This window comes from Myiozetetes cayanensis, unplaced genomic scaffold (genome assembly GCF_022539395.1).
Source record: "Myiozetetes cayanensis isolate MyiCay16 unplaced genomic scaffold, myiCay2020 scf19, whole genome shotgun sequence".
Lineage (NCBI taxonomy): Eukaryota > Metazoa > Chordata > Aves > Passeriformes > Tyrannidae > Myiozetetes > Myiozetetes cayanensis.
In genome coordinates this window covers 5357356-5380822 of record NW_026087400.1, presented here as the reverse complement: position 1 = coordinate 5380822, position 23467 = coordinate 5357356, and the positions used below count along the sequence as shown (strand labels likewise).

General features: G+C 45.0%; 1 protein-coding gene across 1 annotated transcript in view; it reads right to left on the bottom strand.

Annotated features, from left to right (window-relative positions):
* Positions 1–23467, bottom strand: part of RPS21 (ribosomal protein S21) — a 289916-nt gene that overhangs the window by 253224 nt on the left and 13225 nt on the right. The window lies entirely within an intron of this gene.

Below are 23467 nucleotides of genomic sequence, written 5' to 3'. Positions count from 1 at the left end.
TCAAATATAAATAAAAACCAAAAGAAGGTGTTTCTCAAGACCATCAGCTCTCACTAGAAAACAGGGACTACTGGCTCCTTAGTCACATATCATATTTAAGAAAATTTCCTTATGCTCTCCTGGAAAACCTCAACTCGAGTGCTGTGAGCTGCAGTGCTCATGCTGCTGCTTTAGGGATTTTCTAAAAGTAGTGGAAGTGCATTTTTCTAACCAAAACCAGGAGGATCCTCGACAGGATCATCTTGACAGCTGGAGAACTGTTTACAGATCCAAAAACCAGCTAAAGCCAGCACAGAGGTGACCCCGTTTCAATCGTGCATGCTGGGCACAGACAGAAGAAAGCCTGAGCCGACTCAGGTCCCTTTGCTTTTCAGTGTTGTAAGCCAGGTCACCTGGAGGATTTTGAACAGAAAATGTGAATGATATTTAACAACTCCTGGTTTAAAGGTGCTCTGGCTTCTAGGAAATCTAGTAAAACCTCAGTGTTGGGAAAGAGAAGGTAATTCTGGCTAAAAAGTGAAACTCAAAGGGGAGGGAGAGTAGGCAAACTCACAGAAAGGAAGGAAGGGAAAGCGAGTGATAATGAACATAAACCAGCCCCAAGCAGAAGGCTGTTAGGTGAAACCTGTGGCTAGCAGGGCTGAGGGCAATAGGGAAGTGCTCTTTAGATGTAAGAGACTAAAAGTAGTTGTCTAGACAGAATAGCAGACATTTAAAAAAGAATGCATAAAAAGCAGACACCAACTATTTAATTTCTCTATTTTGGGGAAAAAAAATGCTAAGTGAAATAGCCATGTAATATGATGATGTGGAATATCTTCTGTTCCAACTCAGGATGTTAAACAGCTGCTGCTACAGCTAGAGGATTTTTTTTGATCAGCAGCTCTCAATATTCAGTGCTGCGAGTTTTAAAATCCGTCCCAGGAGCGCCCCAGGCCGGCACAGAGTTTTCCAGAAGACCTGAGCAGTGTTGACTTTGTGCCAATGCATAAATGTCGATGAGGAGGATGACTTGCGTAATTATAAATCTGATTGTTTGATGTTGATTTTGTGGAAAAAAAAAATAATGGAAGAGCTGATAAGGGACTTGATTAATAACAATTTAAGGAGAATAACTAATTACAATCAACACGAGTTAATGGAAAATAGATCTTATTAAATGAAATTGATATAATTTTTCAAGAATGTGATTATAGATTTGATTGATTTAGTACATTTCATCAACACTGTTACGTTTGACTTCTGCGAGGCATTTAACTTAATGTTGTCTCATTTATTAGGAAGCTAAAACAATGTAAAATCAACACGGCACGTGCTAAATGGATGAAAACCCTGCTGATATGTTTAAACATATCAGAGGAGCATCCCAAGTGGCTGCGTTTCAGTTCATCATTTTTAGCAAACGGGAGAAAAATCAAAACTCATTACAATCAAAGTTTGCTGATGAGATTTGGAGTCAGGACCACAGCTGGCATGTTGGATGCACTTTCCGCGGAGCAGATGGAATCGAACTCCAGTCGGTTTAACGTGGGCACACACAAAGCCACACTTCTAGGAACCAGGATTTCACTGTGGGGAGGAGGGATCCTCTTACACAATGCTGGAAGCTCGATAAAATAGCTGAGTGAAATATCTCTGGTGTAACATCCAGTGGGACACTGCAGCTATTTCCTGGTGCCTGCGACTCAAGAAGGACGGTGATGAATGGGAGAGGGCACACAAGAATGACTGAAGCGTTGCAAAACATGCCTTATAGTGACAGATTCAAGGACCCCAATACGCTTAGCTTAAGAAAAGAAGGTTAAGGGATGGCTTAATGACGATCCAGATGTATTCAGACAGGGTACAGGAATGCAGAAAGGGAGTGCCCCTCAATCTAACAGACAGAGCGATAAAAAGAGCTGGTGACTGGAAGCTGACGCTGTTAAATTCAAACTGGGAAGGGGCTGTGCTTTATCACTGGGAGAAGTAACATCAAAAAAACTTCCCAACAGATGGTTTCATCATCACTGGACATTTAAAATTCATGCTGGGGTGGTTTTTTTGAGTTTTTTAAGCCATATCCTGGATCCACCAAAGATCACTGTGAATTGACATACAAACACCCACACCAAAAGGATGGAGTGGTCCTTTTTGATTTTTTTAATTTTCCTAATAATAAGTATTTAAACCATCATCCTCAAGCACTGAGTGGGACCATTCCCTTTTCCCAGAGTTATTGGTCTGGCCTTGGTGGAGAGTCACGCAGACACCTCCGTGTTATTGGTACTTCATCTTTGCCAGTGGAAAGGCTGGAAAAGTACTATGAAACCCAATAAAACAAGCCCAGCCTACATCCCTCTGCTATAAAAAACCCCAAAATGCAGTGCCAAAGAGAGCAGCTCAAAGTAAGTACATGAAGGACCTGCATTCCAGTGGTTCGGTTAAATCCTGCTGATCCCCATCTGCTGCTGTAGTTTGATGGACTTTTCAGGGAAATGACAAATGAATATTCTTTTAAAAGTTGATAAAAATGTGAGTAAAAATGTGTAGTTTGATAACAGACTCACCTATACCCAGGAAATCACAGAATGAGAGAGAACCACAGTCTTGTGGGATTTTCTGCAGAAGCTCCATCACATCTCTGCTCTCTGGTTTGGAAGCTGAAATTCCTCCTTTCACAAAAATTCTTCAGCAGAGTCCTGCCTGCGGACTGCTCACTCAGGAGGCTCCAGGAGCCACCCATTAATTTCTCCTGGGACTTGTCTGCAAGCCCTACCTGATGTGCTACTGTGTATCCAGATGTACTTGGGGACCAGAAAGGTGTGTGTGCGTGTATATATATATATATATACACACACACACATACAGAATTTATTTCCTATTTTTCTTTGGGTACTGTGATATGGTTTCTGGGTTTTAAAGCTCTGAAAACAGAGTGGCAAAAAATTTCCTTCCAAAGAAAACTGTGACTGGGGGAGGTGATTAGATAAGAACTTAGATCCAAAAGCTGGACAACTAAAGTTGCTTCATAATTGATTTATGTGTATAAGGGACTTTAGCTCCTGGTGAGGTCTTCACCTTTGAAAGCAGGTCTTTACCTTGTATAAAGGATATAAAAGAGAAGCCATTTGTTATCTTAACTTGTAATGAGATCAGCAAAGAGAGACTTTTAAGCCCCTCCACAGCTTATTCGTGATATCACAGTGGTTCTTCAATAGCAAAATATATCCACTGTAAGCTGGGAGTCTGGGACCATGTCTCATCCCTTCTGCCCACACTAAGGAGCTGTCTGCCCACAAAAGCACCACCAGACTGTGAGTCCTCAGCTGTGCTGGATTTACCTCTGGCATGATTTAAGCCATTGCTGCTGTCACCAGCACCAGAGAGCCATAGCTGATAATGCAGATTACTACTGAGTGGGGAGGAGGCAGCACTGTAGGATGCTGACCTGCCCCCAACACACCTCTGTACCTCCTGCTCAGGGCAGATTGCATCACCCAGCTAACTCTTCAGTAGTTCCAATTCAGTCTGCAAGAGCTCTCTGCTCCAAATGCCACTTAATCCAGCTCCATGTTAGCCAGCCAACAAGATTTCCATTGATTTCGGGTTTTGGCCCAGGAACTGTGCAGATGCTTTTGAACTGAACATCTTAAGCACAACACTTATGTTTTGTCAGAAAAAGCCTGAACCAGCAGAAACTCTTTTAAAGCAACATCATTACCATAGAGGCAAACACTAATTTAATGTGGTTCACAGTAACAACAGACCATTTATTTAAATACTTCACCATTTAATTTATTCAGCATTTTATATTGAAGAGTATTTTCATTAGGATTCCACTGCAAAACCGAAGAAGGCATTAAATCATTTAATATACTGGCAGCTCACTTAATTTATTTAAGCACAGGAGTCTAATTCAAAAAAGCAGACCTTACACAGAGCCCTGTCTTTACAGATCTGGCATGTAAGGGCCTATTAATTTCAGGGTAGGGTGTTTATTTTGAGATCCCACTATGTGTTCTCTTCTGGTCAGCAGCCTGCTGTGGTGCTGCACCTGCCAGAGCTACATTTAGGAATCCCTCCTGGTGCACACCAGAGCAGCTCCATGCCTTTTGCTTCTGCTAACACTGTTGAGCATCCAGTCCTTTGTATTTGTCATCTGGCCTGGTTTGGATCTTGATGGACCAGAGAGCAACCAGCGTGGCTGGAGCAGCAGATCAGCAGGGAAACAGGGACAAATGCAGCAAGCCCTGAGGCCATCAATGATGTCTTCTGTTTAACTCTCCTTAGCTGGCATTCCTGGCTCTGGAGCACTTGGTAAAGTCTGTGAGATCCACTGCAATGCACTCCTGTCTTGGTGTTGAATGCACTCGAGACACTCAGCTCACCAGCGACCTGTAGTGAGGCTCCCCCAGCCCTGCCCTGGAAGGTGCTGAGCAGCATCAGGACTGTTCACAATTGTCACATCAAAGCTCCCACATCCTGCCTGAAGCAAATCCTCCACTTGGTATTCAGGGCGCTCAGCTCCTTGGGCGATCAAGCCCTTGCGGCTTATTACTGATGTTCCCAGATCTACCATAATAAATGGCAGAGAAGAAAATTGTCCCCTATGACAAAGCTCTGGGTGATATTGGGGTCCCTGGTGGCTCCTGGTTTGGCTGCTTTCCAAGACTGGTGTTGAAGCAGAACCTCAGAAACAATAGCACATTGTCAATAGGATGCACAGGACATCATTAATAAACATTAGGGAGCTTGATATGATCAGGCAAAAGCAGTACAATGAAATGAGGTACCAAAAGCAGGATGGAGAGGAGGGGAAAGGACCTGAACAGGGTGTTTAATGACTCACCCGACTGCGAAATGCAGTGGAGAGCAAGGCTGGGATAGAAAACCTTTTAATGAATTCAACATGTGTGCACCCTTTGAAGGCTTAGCTCCCCATTCCCCAGTGGTGTTTGACCCACCTGAAGATACAGATCATGCAGAAAATAATAACCAGTAAGTAATAATAATAGTAATAATAGGAAGAGCAGGACCCTCATCTCTAATTCATATTTATAATCCAGCAAATATCTCACCTAAAGCCAGAAGATTTATGGGTTTGCATCTATAATTAATATCCTTCCTTAAGCAGGAAAGGGTATGTGTTCATACAAATAAATCTGCTGCTCTAGACCTGGATTTTGAAGACTAATATTTAAATCCCCAGCAAGACACAGTTTATTGATTGTATAGATGTACACAACAGAGACACACCATGCACATTTATAGAGATACCATTGTACAGCTATTTTTAAAATAAATAGATAGAGTTTCTCTTTTAAATGCAACAGATGAAGCTTAATCAGGCGAAAGGAGAAAGACAGGGAGGTCGGCTTGGTGTCTGCTCTGAACTGTCCCTGTTTCCCAAAGATCTCCTTTGCATTAAGCCCTTTGCTAAGAGCAGGGGCTGCTCCTGGGCGCCAAGACACATAAAGGGCCTTGAGACAGAGGGAATCGATTTGGTTTAGTTTTATGAGGAAAATAAACAGTTAGGCTGATATAACAGTAAAAGGGTCAAACAGGGTCAGGGCTAATGAAGTGACTCAAAGCAAGTTAGAATTAAAACACCCTTTGCTTTTGTCCGTCCTCTCCTTCATATCTCTCCTCCACGAGTGACCCCTGTGTCTGCCCAAAATCACGCCCATGGACAACAGCAAAGCACCAGCCAAGGTGGGTCAACCCACCTCATTTGGGGCTGGGCACAGGACTTGCCTTGGCTGAAGGTTTCCATCTCCAGCAGCGTCTACTGAGCAATGGAAAACTCCAGCCAAGGCAAGCCCTGCCCTTCAGCCCCCTGTCATGACCACAGCATGGACCACAGCCACTGCACACCGCCAGGGAGGCTCAGAGGGGCCCAAAATCATCCCTCCAGGGCTGCACCAACCACTGCTGGCTGGAGGACCCCTTTAAGGATCTGTGTTGTGGGCTTGGAGCTTTGCAACCTTGGGACTAGCTTGGGTTTTGTGGACAACTACCTTGCTAGCACACTGTGGGTCAAGACCAGCTTGCTCAGCATCTTTTGGCTCTGGTCTTTACTCAGGGGATCTCCTCATTCTCTGAATATTCTCTACAACCAGGCTTCCAAAGGTTTATTTGTTCTTTTTATTTTCTTGGGGGTTTCTTTTCACTTTTGTGAGCTGTAATGAGCAAAGTGGGAATCTGCTGGATAAGCAGTTGGACCAAACCTAGGAAAGGACAGCTTCTCTGGAGCAAGCAGGGATTTATCTGAAATATATTGAGAATTACTGGAAATATAAGTGTGGGCACTGTTCCAAGGTCAAGGGTGTAAAGCACCACCTGACTTAGCAGTGAACTTACCAACAGGAGTAAAGTACTTCTGCTGTTCTGTATCCAAAAAGCACAGACATGAAAAGAACACAGAAACTTGTATTTATACTGTCCTAAGCTGTATAACACCCTCACTTAATGGAGATTTTAGTTAGTCATATTTAAATACTACTGCTAAAAAAATAAATAAAAAAAAAAAAAAAAAGAAAAGAAAAGAAAAAAGCCTTTATGCACACAATCATTTGAGGAGCTGCTCAGTGCACTCCCTTATGATTTTCCCCCCCCTGAACAACACGGGCTGTGGGTGCCCAGGCACTGCTCTTCTCTGTGGCTGTGAAAGGGGGAAGAAAATCATGACTGTTGCTCTGCAGGGCCAAGTAAAAGTAGCACAGAGGCTCTGGAAGCTGCAACTAGTGTGGGGTGCTCAGCCAAGGCAGAGCTTTGCTGCAACTTTGTTTTCATGATTTAGCATTCCTGCTGTAAATAATTGATACTAATGTAAGGGAGATAAGAGACAGACAGTCTGTGGGCCGGGAGGAAGTGGATCCTGGTGACATCCACCTGGAAATGTGCTTGCGGATTTATCTGAAATAAGAACATTGAAGAGCCAAACACAAAATCCGAGAGGTGGGGAGGGAAGAGGGGTAAGAAAGGGAAGCTGTGATCAGCTCTGAGCATTCTCATCTCTCTAAGAAAAAGCTACCAATAATCATTTCCTTAACAAGAAAATTCCTGCACTAACTAGCACTTTCTCCCTAAAAATTGCTCTCACACTAGTCCATAAGCTGTGATCCTGCATCGCCAGAGAGCTGGGTGGGTGTTAGCACAGTTTAAGGAATTAAAATATCATTAGGGAGGTGCATGGAGCACACCCCTCCTCCTCGGACACCGTGCTGGCAGGAAAATGCCAGGGAGCTCAGTATATTTGATGCCTTTGGCTTAGGTTATCTACAACCAGCTGAGTACCAGGAAGGAGCTCGCCTGCATCTTAGTCTTTGAAATTGGAGAAGGAAAAATTAAATCTCTGGTCCTGCAAGGGCAGCGGTGAGACAGGCAATGGAGACAATGTTGCTGGGTGGAGAAGGGGAGATTTCCCTGCTGGGAGCCTTGGAACCCAGCATGTCCCAGGGGCCATTACACCGTATCCATTTCTAAATCCTGATTTTGAGGCTGCTATTGGCATTTCACATCCTCTGAGGGGTCTGTGCCTGACAGCAAGCCGACATTCACTTCTCCCAGACTGACGTAATGCCTGTTTTCATCCTGTCTAGTAAATAACAAAAGATAATGTCAGCTGAAAAAAAATGACATCACAGTCGAACCTTGCAGTTCTTTAGTTCTCTCTCCCGTGTCTCCATCTTCACACCTCACCTGTGTTACCTGTTGCTCATCAGCCCAAGGATGTTCCTGTACCCACTGCACAAGGTAAGTGTGCCTGGTGGGTTTAAATTGCTGGGGGCTTCAAGTGCCAAAGTGAAAGGAGACTGCAGCGGAAATTCCTTCATTCTGAACTATTTTCCTGTAAGCCTAGCAGAGGGTCCCTCAGATCCTGGGTCTCCCAGGCAGGTTGTTGAAGGCCATGACTTTACATGTCACTCTGGAAAGCATATATTCAGGGCTCTAAGTTTGTTTTAAAATATACTTAACTTCTAGATGTCATGCAGGAAGGCAGATGAAAAGAGATGCTTTGGAAATGTTAGGAAAGAGCAGCATTGACTTGTCAGTGATATGAATGGGGAAAGCCAGAGAGACTTTCTCATCTCTAATGTGATTTTATGATTCAGTGAATAATGCATATTAGCATAATACTAACTAAAAAAATCCATACTCATCATGGAATCACAGTTATCAACATTATCCTATTATTAATTATTAACATTTACACTATCAATCAGCCCCTGGCTGACTGATAGCTTAAAATCTTACATAAAGATTGTTACAACAATAGCCACAGTACATCACGTAATGTGCTTCACAGTCAGGTTGTCATATCCTCATCTGTAAAGCTTTTTACTAATGCACTTTACAACATATCTCACAGTGCATGGATGAAGAATGTGGCTGCACCCAGTAATAATTCCATTAATTATGAATAAAGCATTTACAAATGACATCCTTATTTAAAATTGGTGATGAACACATTTTGTTTTAATGCAGATGCACTGTGTAATTTGTAATTGGGTAAAAAGCAGTGCTGGCAGATCAGGGCAGGGGAAAGGGGCCAAGATCTCATGATCCTTGCAACAGAAAGGGGGTGGGGGGGGAAACACTGGAGAAAATGATTGACAAACAACAAAACATTGGGATAAAGCTGAGCAAACTCCAAGGTGATGTTTGAAAGGAATGATTAAAGGCGCCCTGCAAAGCTGAAAGGCAAAAGTCCTTACCCACTGACCTTGCATTGCGGTTGCGTTAATAAAACTCTCTCCTGTATTAATAAAGTGCATATTTTCATTGCTTTCTCTCATTTGCAGTGTTTTCAGCTGGCTGGCAGCTCACCAAGACTCGTTAGCCACATACAGTTTGCCTTTGCAGTACCTTGGTACCGCTTTGTCCTATAGGCTCTCTGAGATGGCAGAATATTTATTACATACAATATTTCACTGAGGCTACTTACGTCAAGAGGCTATAAATACATTACTCTTCCTAGTTTACTTAAGGGATAAAAAGTGAGTAGCTAAGTTTACAGAGCAGGCTCAGGCTCTATTAATGTGTGGTCTGTTCATTTTCATATAGCTCTCAGTTGTTTGAAATTATTTTCCAGATTAATCCTATGAGTGATTCTTGCCTTGCTGATCATTTCCGAGCACTGCTGGCCTACATGTGCAGTGGTGATATTCAGGTTATTACATGTATTATGGGAAAAAAAGTTAATTTAAACTCATGATGCTTTTTGGTAATAAAGCCATGAATATTTATGTAGTCATAGTTTTCAGCTGAGAGCCTTGAGCCAAGAACTTCTTGTATTGAGGTTCAACTATTTAAAGAGGTGCTAACTGGGGATGCAAAAATCCCAGCAACTCAGTTCTGGCCACACTGGTGGACGGATAAGAGCTTTGGTGTTCAGTAGAAAGTCAGCAAACTCCTCCTGATTACTTTTTTCCTGAGTTTCCCCAGTGTTTCCAGCAGCCTGGATCAACAAGGTGCCCGGATAATGCACAGACCACGGTGTCATGTGTCTGCTAGCATAGGGACAAAGCTGTGCGTGGCAGTGAGTGCTGAGGGATGGTGCAAGATTCTGCAGACTCATAGAATCCAGAGAAAAGAGTCCTGGATGTATCCTGGAAAGTTAAAAAAAGAGATTGCCTTGGGAGGGACCTAGTTTTGGGCTCAGGCAGACCTTTTTGCAGGTTTTCCAAGGAGATGAGGCTGCAAATTACAGCCGAGCCAGGCAGGAATTTTTGCTGAATTATTTTCACATTCCCTTTCAGTGTGCCATTTGTGGGCCATACCTCGTGCAAAGCTTGACACCTGACATGGCCCTTCCCCATATTTTCAAGTTAATAAACACAGTAAAAAATTCATATATAGTGTTTATTGCCAGCACTGTCAAAGATGACACTGCATTCCCCCTGTCCTCTCAAACTCAGGCAGTGTAGGAGAGGCTGCTGTAATTACAGGTCTCCTTGTGCAAGACTGCTTTGAAATTCCCAATATTTCTTGAAACCACCAGCAAGTTGGTTTTCCAAGCCAGCTGACAGAGGATTTATTTATTAAGGTTTTGGCTGTTTGCAGCAGTGGCTGGGCAGCAGCAGTTCCGCAGAGTTATCAAAAATCTATTTCCTCTCAAGAGTCACAAGTAAAATATCAAACCCCCTCTGAAAAGCCGAGTGCAACATTTACATTTTAATCTCCCAAAACACTTTCGTTTCTGACAAACTGGGTTTCTTGGTCTGTGTGTTATGGAGAGGAAAGGCAGCAGGATTGCAGGAGGAAGGTTTATAGCTCTGGGAGTGAGCGTGGGCTGCTTTCTGTGTGTGGTACAGCCAGAGTGGCACAGTGACCTCCCTGTCCATAGTGACAGCAAGGACTGTCACCCTCCAGCACTGCTGGGGTCAGGTGAAAAAGAAAAGCAGCCTGGCCCCAAAATCTAGCAGTGCGTGGGCATCAGGCACTGAGCTTGTTTAGAGCACATGTGCATGTGTAAAGAAGGTTATTATTCCAGGACTGGAGTAATACCAGCCCTTTGCTGAGCTGGGCACAGACTGCTGGCTACAAACAGAGCCCAGACAGGGGTCATTGGGCTTGGCAGTGGCCATTTGCAGCCACTTACATGTAAGGGCAAACCCTTATTTCACTGTCTATTCACATCTTTGCCTACAGGTTAATTGGGATAAAGTGGAGTGTATGGCTGGACCCAAGATCTACAGTTTGCAGTCTGGCAACAAAAAGCAACGCTGCCTTTCCCTTGTTATCACCGAGGCTGAGGTCCTGTGCTGCCTCTGTGGAGTCGCTGCAGCAAAACATGAATTATGGATGAAACGAAAAATCCCAGCCCGGTGCACAGAGGGAATATGCAAAGTGCAGAGCAATCACCTCTGTGCCTGAGCCTTGCTGTGTGCCACCTTCACATGCACAATGCCCAAAATACTCCGCTCAGCTTCAGCCTGCGACTCCCTCATCCCACAGGGCTCAGGATTCCCTCCTCCGAAGGGATTTGGGTTTTAAAGTGATGACATTCATTAATTTGAAAAGCATACCCTCGTGCTTTGTGGGATCTCCGTGGGAGGTACTGAGGGTGCTGTATGTCTGGATAAGCCCTTTGGAATTCAGGCACAGAGCAGCTCCAGCGGTGCAGGCATCAGGAAGGATGGGTGGCTGCTCCCAGCATGGGAAGGGCTCGCCCTGGGGAAATTTGGCATGTTGCAGGTTGCCCACTCTGAGCCTGGCATGGCCTCACCACACTCAGAGGAGCTCCCAGGGGATCTGGAGAGGTGATGGCTGGTTCCCACTGGAGCTCCCTTTTACTGAAGCAAAGTGAAGTGCTGGACAAACGCTTCAAGGTAGTCACAAACTCTGACTTTAAGGCTCTGTGATTTGGAGAAGCTCAGTCTCTCTACTCATAACTTCTCTTTCACAGAAGAAAACGCCTTACAGGAGGCATTTGTAAAATGTCATTTAATTTTTAAATGCTTTAGTTCCTCCCTTGCAAGTGCAGCTCTTTGCTTTTGTGCACCATCTAATAGCACACTGCAAATGTGCTTCCAAACGGCCATTTCTGAGTGTGCAATATCAACATCTGTACTGAAACCAAGCAGAAATTTTTCCCCAAAGCAATATTTTGCTCAGTATTATTGTTACTTTTTTTATATTTAAAGGTTTGCTGTCTTGGGAGCTCTTCAACCTCTTGGTTTTTGGAAATGAAGGCTCCCTGCTCCTCCCTCCTTGTCAAAGACACCTTGACAGGTGAGCCCATCATCACCCTTGTCCCACCTGCTAAAAAAGCTTTACTCAGTGCTCAGTAAAACTATGTTGCACTGAAGCACCTCATTGGACTGGGTGCCTGAAATGCAGCAGGTTGGCAAAATTAGTTGATTAGTGTTTGTACAGGCTATTGATCTTCTCCTGTTAAGTAGATGTTAATAAGAAAAATAATATTAATTTATTATTATTGGTATTGGTATTCTGACTTTCTATCATAAGCAGTGATGAACATTTCCCTGTGCATGTATTTAAGCTATCCAATGTGGGATGCTTTGTTCTAAATTTTGATTATTTTAAGAGTCCTTTAGCACATCAAATGGTCTCCCTAGATAAGGATTTATAGGAAGGTCTTGAGAGCTGTCAGAGTAATGTTTTTCCAGCAGCAAAAACTTAACCTCCTCTTAGATCTTCATTTCTGCCTTGTCCAGGGTGTAGCTGCAGCGAGTGCTCAGTCACAGCCATCAGGGTGGAGGAGATGTGTTGTCAGTTGTTTTATTTTTGATCCCATTTGAATGTGTCAGTCAACTGCCTCGAATCAAAGAAAGTGAGAAGGAGCCTTTAACAGTTGTGATTGGAAACTTCAGACTTACCTTTTTTTTTTTTTTTTTTTTTTTTCATTTTTATAGACACTAACTAAATGCTTGGCAGGTTCTTGTGAATCATAACATTTCTAAATATATCAAAGAGGCTCTTTGCCAAGCTGCTGGTGAAGGTGGTGTCTATTCCTATTGACTCTTTTTTCCTTTCTGATTACTTTATCATTTAATAATTTCAAATCTTAATGCAAAAAAAAACCCAGGGACTCTTAACTAGGCTGGGTAACACTGTGATTAATGAAAGTGTAATGCGAGCTACTGTACAGCCATTAGAAACCAGTTAGCTAATTAGTGTAATCACAGAGGTGGAAATAATTAAAAGACCATAAAATAGAGGTAACCTAATAACAACATTTTCCTCTGACCCAGAACTGGTGAGAAGAGGGTGGTTTGCTGGGTTAGGAGTCGAGAGGAGGGGAGATGGAAGATTCTGTGAGTAATCACTGTCAAGGAGGTCTCAGGGCACAGACAAGTAGAACAGAGCAGATTTTCCACCACCAGCGTAATCCAGGTTGCAGCAGAGTCCTCTGGCAACAACAATTCACACCACTGCACCCTTCCCCCCTCTTATGCTTTGTCACAAGTTTAGTGACAAACTAATCAAGACACGGGTGAGGCAGGATCCAGCTGGTTTGGTCTTTCTTACTTTTTTGTTCCCTTTCCTCTTTCCCAGATTATTAACAAATATAGTATTAAAACTTCCTTCACCTTGCATTCCCTGAGTCCACCAGGTTTGGTTTCAGGAAGGGGAGAAATCAGTGTCCTAAGGTGCTTAAGAAGAAAATCCTGTTAGAGGATTCCCTATATTTGTAGAGCTTCTAATGTATTTATGTATGTTATTCACTGTAAGTTTCACAAAACTCTACAGCTTGTTGAAAAATCTCTTGCTTAGAGGAAAGAGCCTTTCTGGGCTGAGGAGAGTGGTGCAGTGACTGATGAGGGTGACAGTCACTGCCAGAGCTGCTCCCAGGAGCTGGTGCCAAGCACGTGTGCCCCCATTCAACCTTCACCTGCAGCCTTTGCACTCAGGTTGGTGCAGACAGCCCAAGCCCTTTGGGCAGTACCAGCACACTATTGTGGTGGTGAATCCTAAACAACCCCCAAAATGTGTGCCCTGGTGCTTCTCTAAGGGGCCTCCTATGCAGGACTGTTCAGGTTCATCTCTTGTTAATGAGAGATGTGGGACGGTGTGATGGGCTGGATCTCACCCCTGCTGATTACAAGTGACCTACCTCTGGCTGTTAGGTGAAATAGCTCCGTGTAACAGGCAATAAAAAATCCTAACTAGTAATTTTCCAGTGGGGATGGGTCACCACTGTGGCCATCTCCATCGGTTCTTATCATTTCTGCCACGGTTTGTGTGTGTTTCATTTGACCTGGGTCTAATGAGCAGAGAAGACTGAACAGTAGCTGCAGACACACAATCAAGGATCAGCCGCCGGAGCTGATGAGTCTGCCGAGACTGCTAAGTGGGTCTTCATTAGCTATTCACATGCAAAGAGCAATCCTTATTTATTCTTCTTTCCTAGGTGAATCTATTTTTGAATATCTTCTGTACTGATCTTGTCTGGGGGGTGGGAGGTTGGATGGAAGGTACCACCACTGCCGGTTAACCAGATGATTGTCCTGAAGAAATAGAGTGTGACACCAAGTTGGCAGCAAGTTGAAAAGAAGAAACAATGTGATGCCATTTAGAGAAGGAAGGAATCATTTTCCCCTGTGACTCCTCTGGTGGGAGGCAGAACTTTATCTTCTCTTTGCAGCTCAAATGAAGCATCACAGCAGTTGCATTAACTGTGCTTCCACATTCCCAGCTTGTCTTTTCATTAACTTTTTTTTTTTTTTTTTAATTTTATTGCTGTAGCAGGGAACACGCTTTCCAGGGAGGGTTTGCAGGGGAGTCAGTGGAGCTGCAAGCCCAGGATGTCCCAGGCATGTCCCCAGGCTGCCCATGTGGTGTTATTGTAGCCAAAGAGATGAGCCGGTAGCCTGTGCTGCATGTATGCGGGCTTGCAGTGAAGAAAGGAAACCTAGTATATGTCTACAAGTCTGATGGAGAGGGGATTTTGGAACAGCAGGTCATGGGGAGCCTTGTTCCAGGTGCCCTTTTGTCCCACCAGCTCAGCTGCGTGAATCACATCCTGGGACATCCTCGAGGATGCAGACGGGTCAGTCCTTAACCCTTGGCAGCACCAGTGGCTTCTCGAGAGGAAGATGCCTTTTCATCTGCACAACCCCTTTTTCCGCACTGGGCATTACTTTAATGTTCTCATTTACGCTTTTCCTAAAAGCCGTGTTCCCGCGGTGCCGGGCCGCTCGGGTGCGGATCCTCTCGCCCTCCCGGCCGCATCCGCCTGTGGCGAAGGCTGCCCTCTCCCGACACGCCGGGTATCCGAGGGATGCGGTGGCTGAGCCGGGCCCAGCACCCTCTGCCAGCACCAGCCCTGTCCTCACTGCACCGTGCACAGAGCAACGATGTCCCGTCCCAGCGGGCACAGACCAGCACGGCCTCGTGATCCCCATCACCTCAGCCTCTGATGCTGGATCCAATCTGCATCCCCCCCGGGCAGCAGGAGAGTGCTGCTTGAGGAACCACCCAGAGCACTGCACTCCTGCAGATTTCCATTTTACCAGACCAATCCCTGCACTTCCAAACCTGCCCACTACCTTTTTCTTCACATTTTTCTTTGTAATCTGGTAGTGTAGGCATGAGTACCTCACTCCTCTGAGTTATCTTTTCCCAGCTGAGTCTATTTGTGCCGCAGACTGTGTGGGTGCCACCCTGGGAAAGCCACGTTTAGCAGTGTGTTGCTCCAGGAAAGAACTTTTATATGAACAGGGATGTGAGACAACCACTTGCAGCTCTGGGCTTGGCAAACAGCTGATCCGTGAGAGACGGCTTTTTTTCCCCCCTTTGTGATTTTGACCTTATTTGCTGAAAGCGAAACATCATTCAGCCTTCCAGCAAATACCACAAGTCTTCGATCTGACATGAGAACATAAATCTTCTGTAAGAGTTCATCCATTCTGCCTCTCGGGTCTCTGGAACCGAGTTGTGGACATCGGAGTGGGAACCTCAGCATCCTGAATCCAGGACTGCAGAGCCTGAGCCCCTGAACCTTCTCAGCCTGGGGAAAAACATCCCCATGGGGTCATGCTCTTACTCGGTTGGTTTGGCACCAGTTCCTCATGAAAAAATTGGGATTGTTTTGGCCTGAATCACCCTGAGCATATTAATTTTTTTAGGACAGGTGAAACCCTTCCCCTCCAGCTCCGTGGGTCTGGCTGAAATAAAACACAGCTTTACAGCTCCACACTTCACACTCCCCTAATCCCTTCCTAGAAGAGTGCTCAAAGGCTGTAGCACTGCTGAAGTCTCAGGCTCTGCACAGCACACTCAGCAGTGCAGCCCCAGCTCACACCTCTGACAGCACATTTCCTGAGCGCGGTGCCTGCGGGTCCCTGACCTTACTGTGCAATCAGCCTTTGTGGGTTTTGTGCCTCCCCCGGCTTTTCTGGGGGACCACAGAGGCCTTTCCGGGAAGGCAGCCGTGGGGCTCATGTGCAGCTCCTTGAAGGTAAGAGGTTACCTGTGGGACAGTGTGGCTCCACATCTTTCCACCTCCCACCCACCATGAGGGGTTTGACAGACATCATTTTGCTCGTGAGGTTCATGCTTTTACATCCAGACTGTTCCACCTGGGGTGTATTGATCAGTGCAAACCTCTTTGCTTTGCAGGTCATTCCCAGAGCAGGGCCCCTCAAGCCCCGCTGGACCCAGGGAAGGGCTCATCCACCTTTGCACTTTGCTGTGTTTCCCTCTGGATCAGTCCAGTGACATCCCCAATCCCCATTGTGTTGGGGATTATTCGTTTAACTGAACACACAAAGATACCCCTTAAAAAGCCCCAGAAAGCTTAAATTTTTTTTTTTTTTTTTTTTTTTTTTCTTTCTGCCTGGACCACCTTTCCTTGTTTTACCACTAGATGGGAGAGTGAGACTGAGCTAACTGAGCTGCTCCCATCCTTATCCCGGTAGGAATTCCGAGGGGAGAAGACTACTGAAAGGTGCCCGCAGGTCATCCTGCAAATCCTCCTACCTCAGGAAGGGAGTGGGTAGCCCCCAAAATGCCTGGTTGTTTCCTAACCCCAAAAGTGCATGGTTATGGGGGACTAATGCTTGCCTGGTGCTTTCCCAAAAATACCAGAATGCCTGTGGATCTCACTCTGGAAGGGGGATTCACTTACACAAAGGTTGAGTATATTATTGGGGTGAAATATTTCATTTTTTTCTCCTATCCATCTGTCCTGGAGCAGAGGGAGACAGGGGAAACACTTGCAATTCACTCCTCTCATCCACATCCTAAATCCTGCTTCTCAGGAATCCAGGTGACCCCAAAATTTTTTTGGGGAGGTAAAGAATCACAGAATCACAAAATGGTTAGGGTTGGAAGAGACCTCCGGAGATCATCTAGTCCAACATCCAACAGGTAAATGTAAATAAAGCAGCATTCTCTCCTCCTTTCCTTCTAGAGGATTTCCTTTGTCCTATAGGATTCTTATGTAATGATACTCCCAGTAAGAAAATAAAACTGGGCTGTTGCAATGATTGTACTTGCAGGAGGAGAATTCTCCTGAGACTTCCCAAGGTTTTGCTGAGCCTGCGTATATTCAGGAATTATATAGTTGTAGAAGCAGTTTCTCAACCAAATCCGATTGTCCAGTTTGACTATTTTTACTATTACTAGGTTTGAGACTTTAAAGAGGAACATCTCTACTTGCTTCCTGAGATTTCACAGATTCTGAAAGAAATTTCACAGGAGACAAATTTTCTGACTGCCTACGTCGGAACATGTAATCCCTGTAAAGTGGAAATAATATTTTGGGGGGGTTTTGCTTTTTGCCCAACCATCCTAATTTGCAAACTCTTTAGAGAAGTGACTCAACTGATTTGCTCAATGCCTGCCACAGTTTGGCAATGAGATGAAATAATTCAAATAACTTCCCGAACTGCAGTGCCCTTGTTGCCTCTGTTGGGGTGTCTTGGCTTTGCCTGCACAGAAAATATATGTCATTATCCTGTTAGACATAAATAACAGCTTCTTTGGAAGACAAAGATTGTATTTTTTACTGGACCTATCTACTCTTATTTTCCATAAGCAACAGCCACCCCACCCTGTGAGTGCAATGAGGCCACTGAGTCATCAGCACGAAGCAGTGACGAGCTCATACATCTCGCCAGGGAGGACCCAAAATCTCCTCCAAAGAAGAGAAGAGGCATCATTCTTCAGCTGATAATTAGAGGTGAAAAAATGTTGCCTGGAAGCAACTAAAAAAAAATAAATAGACATTCCAGACCTGGCAGGTCCAGAGCACATCTACTTGTGCAAAGGTTTGCTTGCTCAAGCCCTGGCAGAGGCTGCCCAGGGCAGAGATGGAGTCCCATCCCTGGAGGGATTTAAAAGATGTGTAGATGTGTCACTTGGGGACATGGTTTAGAAGTGGGCTTGGCAGTGGTGGGGAGATGGTTGGACTTGATGATCTTAGGGGGTTTTTCCAGCCTGAATGATTCTGTGATTCTGTTTCCTCCCAAGGGGCATTTTGAGCTCCTGGAGGAGCGCAGAGTGGGGCACGTGCTGGTGAAGTACAAGGGAAGTGCTCCAAGGGGCTGAGACCTCTTTGGAAGGGCAAGGGGCAGCTGTGTGATGGTAAACACAGAGCACAAGTTAACAAACAACTATCACCACTGTGAACAACAGCCCCAGGACACTGAGGCATCCCCAGACGGAGGGCTCTGCACAGCAGGAGATGTTGACACCTCCTGATTGTATCCATCGTGAAATCCAGCCCTGATGAAATCCAGCAGGCCAACCTCTCCTGTAGACCTTGATCCTGAAAGAGGAACTACAGGGATGGATTTCCAAAGTCAGCCAGAACCAGTTGGACTGAGGCCTTATCTGAGGTAGCAATAGAATTAGCCATGTGATTTCTTCTCCATGTTTACAGGGGCGACATTTTTCCAAAGTTCAAAGTCTTTCTCTGCAGGAAGCATGTGATGTGCTTTGCAGTCACACCATATTTTGGTGCTATGAACAATTAAAAAAATCAATTTCTGGAGCAATATTTTCTATGTTTGTAATCTCTGAACTAATTACAGGGCTGGAAAATCAATATCTATCTGGAAATCTTTCCAATACACCTAACTAAGCATGCTACATATCATGCTGGAATATATTCTTCACAAGCACACGCTGCTCATGACTATCTCCCAGATCACACAGGCAGATGATATCACTGTCAATAAGCCTCTGTGCTTCACTGCACTGCAATGGCAGCATTTACCAAAATCTGCAGGGGGGATTGGGCAGAGCAAATAGCACAGTACATGAGGGCTGGAGCAATGCTTGTGCCAGCATTTTAAACCAACGACAAAAAACAGTTGGAAGGCTGATTTAGTTCAACAGGAACCTGCAAAAAAGATTATGAAATAAAGTCATTAAAAGTTCATGCCTTAGTCATGATGTTGATTTTTCATCATGCTTTATTAGAATAAAAAGTAAAACCTTCTGTGACTGAAAACAACCTCTTTCTTTAGTTTCCTAGCAAGAGAGAAGCGGTGTTAAATGGGTAGTTTGATGGTGACTGTACATCAAAAACACACGTAAAGAGGAAGGGTGTTGCTCTGATGAACAGATCTCTTCTTGCTGTACAAACACACTCTGTTGACCGTGGCAAGTCAGTTGGAGCCAAAGCTCAAACCCTTTTGCTGATGCTCTTCACCGCTTCCCACACACACTGCAGGCATTGCTGGGATCTTCTCCAAGATGCTGCCGCCTCCCTTGTGCCCTGCAAGAGCTCAGTGTGCTCTTCCTTGGTATGCTGAAGTTTGTGCTGCTGCTAAATGAAGAGGAAATATTCCCATCGGACACGGTGCCAGCAGCACAGCAAGTGGATAAGAAGCACAGACCACAGGACAGGGGATTTTCCCCAGGCTCCCCTTTGCGCTCCTGCTTGGTACAAGAACACGATGAATTCTGAGCTGTCACAACGCCACAAAATATTTGCTCTGATTTTATATGTTTTTCTCTGATTATTCCTCATAGCTTTTTTCCTCCCACCATGAACTGACATCTCTGCCCTTGCTCCCTCCCCAAGCTGGGGGATTCCTGCAGTTCTCCAAGGTGGTGATCCTCATCCTGGAGTGGAACTTTGGGTCAAGCAGCCCATGCCTTGTCCCAGCCCTCATCTCAGGAGACAGGCCAAGATTTATAGTCCCTCCTAAATAATTTGGCAGGTTAGTTATGCTCAAAGAATTTAAATTTTGGAGCTGGACATGACACATATAGTGATCTGGATTGGAACTATTGTCATTATTAATTTCTGTTTGCATTTCTGTAGCACTCCCACGTGCAGCTGAGGATTTCCTGTACATGATGCAACACACTGGCAAAGAGAAAGGAGCCCTTTCTGCCAGCTCCAGGCTGACAGCCTGCCTGGAACAGCAAGCCCAGACCTCAGAGGGGCTGGGGGTGTTGATGGCGACAGCACCCAAAACACACACTCCAGTGGTGTTTGCTAATCTGGGCTGTTTCCTGCCAAGAAGCAACAACTACAAAAAGATTGTGCTTATCATGACCACAGTAAAAGTTTCTCTTTTAACATCTTAGGCTGAAATGACCTTGATGGTGACGCAGAGCTGTGCGTGCCACACACTGCTCAGACTCTGCAGGAATAGACCTACAGCTGCTGCACTAAACTTCAATGTGTCTTCTCTTCAGATGATGATGTCTTTGAACTTTCCTATTATTCTTGCCAATCTAATGTCATATTTCCTTCAGATAAAACTGGGTGTGTGAGAATTCACTTCTGTTTCTCCCTTAGGAAAGGAAGGCTGCAGTGTCTGCGCATCACCTAACGGGAAGGACCTCAGGACAAAGAGCTCAGACCCTTCAGAAATCTCTCAAAGAGAAGCTCCAGCTCTCCCTTATCTCTTTTAAAGTTAACGCATCACACTTTGTACATGCTCAGCAACAAAGTTCCTAATGCTGTTTCCAGATAACCCAGCAGTGCCGTTGCTGTTTCATAGAGGGCGAGAGCGGGACACTTGCTCCCCTGGCTGCCCACAATCAGCACTTGGGGAACATCCCACGCTAGAGGTCTGCACAGAGATTATTGGGTTTCACAGCCACCAAAGCATGTGTCACCCATGAATTTGTATAATTCTTCCTCAAATACAGTTACACTTTTGGCTCTGCAGTGCCTCCGGCATCAGTTGCTGCTGTTTAATCAGGAGCTACTTTAAACCTCCTACTTCATCCTTTCATTTACAGGATCCTTTGCTCTAGTAATAATAAAGGCAGCTCACAGAGTTGAGCAGAATGGATTCTGATGTTCCAGCTTGCAAAGCCAAAGGGTCTTACAGAGGCAGGATAACACCAAGTCTGGTAAAAATCCCAGGGATGGATTTTCAGAAGTTCATTTCCCAGTGCAGGCCAGCACCAGCCACCACTCTTGAAAAATCCCATCTTTATTTGTTATTTATTACATGTTTCCTGTGAATGAATTTCTGGGTCAAATTAGAGTTGTAATAAAACTCTAAAAAAAAATCTTGTTTTAGAAAAAACCTGGATCTGTCCTTCCGCCCTGGAGATTTGTGGCTTGTTCTGCAACAGGAGATGTGAATCATGGAAGTATCTATAACAGCAATATTAGGAAATGACCATTCAGGCACCAGAAATCTGTATCAGACATTATGCCTTTAAATAAATTGTCTGTTACTGTGTTAATCTAATCTTGTAAATACATGCACACTTAACTATATTAAAAATGCAAATGTTCCCAGAACTGGACTTCACATGATGAACATGAACTCCCCTTTTTTTTCCTTGCCAGCTCTGCAGATCTTGGAAAAACAAGGATTGTTTAATTTGATGGGCATTAATAAGGTTGATGTCTGCACAGATGTAGCCAAAAGATTGTCACGATCATCTCAGGCCCCATGTGGCTTACAGGACTGAACTCGAAGAAACATCTTTCAACAGCCACTGGTGACAGAGAAATTCCAGCCCTGACTTCCCTTCTGTGGCACTGAATTTGCATTCATTAAAACCAGAGGTTTAATGAGTTATGGAGATTTATAAAAAATGGCAGCCCAGAGCTGCTGACACTCCCAAAGCTTCTGACAGAAGTACAACACATCATAAATCCACCCTGGTGTGAAATACTGAATGAAAGCCAGTGCAGGTATATCTGCAAGTGTCAACATGACCCATAAAATCAGGGATGCCGGCAAACTAAAATTATCAGTGCACCCCAAACTCGAGGAGATAGTAATACATATAATGACAATAATATAATAATGTTAGTAATAACACTGTTAATATGATGACCAATCTCCTTGTCATTGTTTATTACCGTCACTACCTTGATAATTCTTCAAGAATGGACAGAGGCAGAGATGGCCTCACGCGTTCAGAAACAATCTCTGTGCTTTGGGAAACAAATTCCAGCTTCTCCTATTCCTTAGAGCAGCTACCAAGATCCTTAGGATAAGCCCAGTCGTGGGTAGACTCCGGAGGAGCCTTCTGCCACTCAACAAGCAAGGTGTGCATTGGCTCACACTGAGCCCCAGGGGCTGTAAAACCAGAGTTTAAAACAAACTTCCCCCTGGGATAGGACTCCTTTTCATTTTCAAGTGAATCAGCAGAGATGGCAAGGCTGGTATGCCATGCCACTGCCCAGAATCTTTTAAAGATTTTTGTAGGAGGCAGATTTCTTCCAGGTGACCTCTGTGCTGCCTTGCCACACCTTCTTCCTTGGATACCTTATCACAGTTGTTATTAGCTCATGCAAATCCACAGCACAAGCTCTTTGTCTTTACATCTCCCTCATCCAAGAGGTAACCTATTCTGAGAATTTGTCCAAGCAACCACCAATAACTAAGTGAAAAAAATACTCTGCACCTCTGAGGACAACTTCACCCAAGGCTGGATGGACCAAAACATGTGTGGAGAAGCGAGCTGAGCTGAGCAGTGGGGATGCATCCCCCTGCAGCCAGAGCAAGTGATGACTGCAGCTCTGCACAGCTGAACAGGAAATGTGGGGGGATTCCCCAGCTCGGACACTTTTGACGCACCGCTTTGCCTTTACATGTCTGTTGTCCTTTCCACGCTGTTTATTTAAAATATAAACGGTTTGAAGCAGGGCCTTACTCACCAGTGACTGTACAGCACCAGCCAAAACAGTGCCTGCCCTACCCTTACTGTGCAGGAAATGATTTGTATATAATAAAGCAACAGGAGTGTGTGTACATGGAGCAAATGCTTCCTGGTTTTCCTGACCACACCACGCAAACAACGGGCTCTCCTACACTTCCTTTTGCAGCTCCCAATTTACCAGCAAGAATCCTGTTCACCTTTGGCTCCAAGGGGCACAGCAAGGATGAGACAAAAAGGCAGCACATTTCAGCTCTATCCTGGAGCCACTGCTTCAGAGGAGAAGGAGGAGGCAGTGACGTGAGCAGCACATCACCACAGCCCGGGATGAGCCTTGGTGAGCTGCTGGGTCTGCTTTTGCTTTGGCTCCTGCCCCAGCTCTCAGTTCCTTGTGTGTCCCTGAGCTCCAGCAGCAGTTGTGGGAAAGGTACAACACTGCTGCCCCTGCACCGAGCAGAGAGGGGACCGCAGGGCTCAGCACGGTGGCTGGATGTCAGATGTCTGCCCACGCCTTTGCCCTCCTCCCTGCCTCGCCCAGTGTTAGCTGGGCTTTTCCATTACCCAGGTTATCCTGTGCACTCTGGGAAATGGAGCACTGATTGCACTTTAAGAGCTAAACACACAGTGCCTGAATTATTTATCTGTGAACATGCAGAGACAGGCCAAATTCCCAAGTGATGAGGAACAGCTCCTGTAAAAAATGCAAAAGGGGCTGCAAAGGCTTCACGGGTGGGCAATGCAGGAGCTGCATGGTCAGAACCTCACACATGCACGTGCCACATCTGCTGAGATTCTTCCTGACAAGGTGGTTTATGTGCTGGAGGATGTGGAGCGCTCACGTGTGGGTGCTGGTCTGGAGACTCATCTGTAGAACAGAGCAAGGGCCCTCTCTGTGCCTCAAACCAACCACTGTGACAGCTAG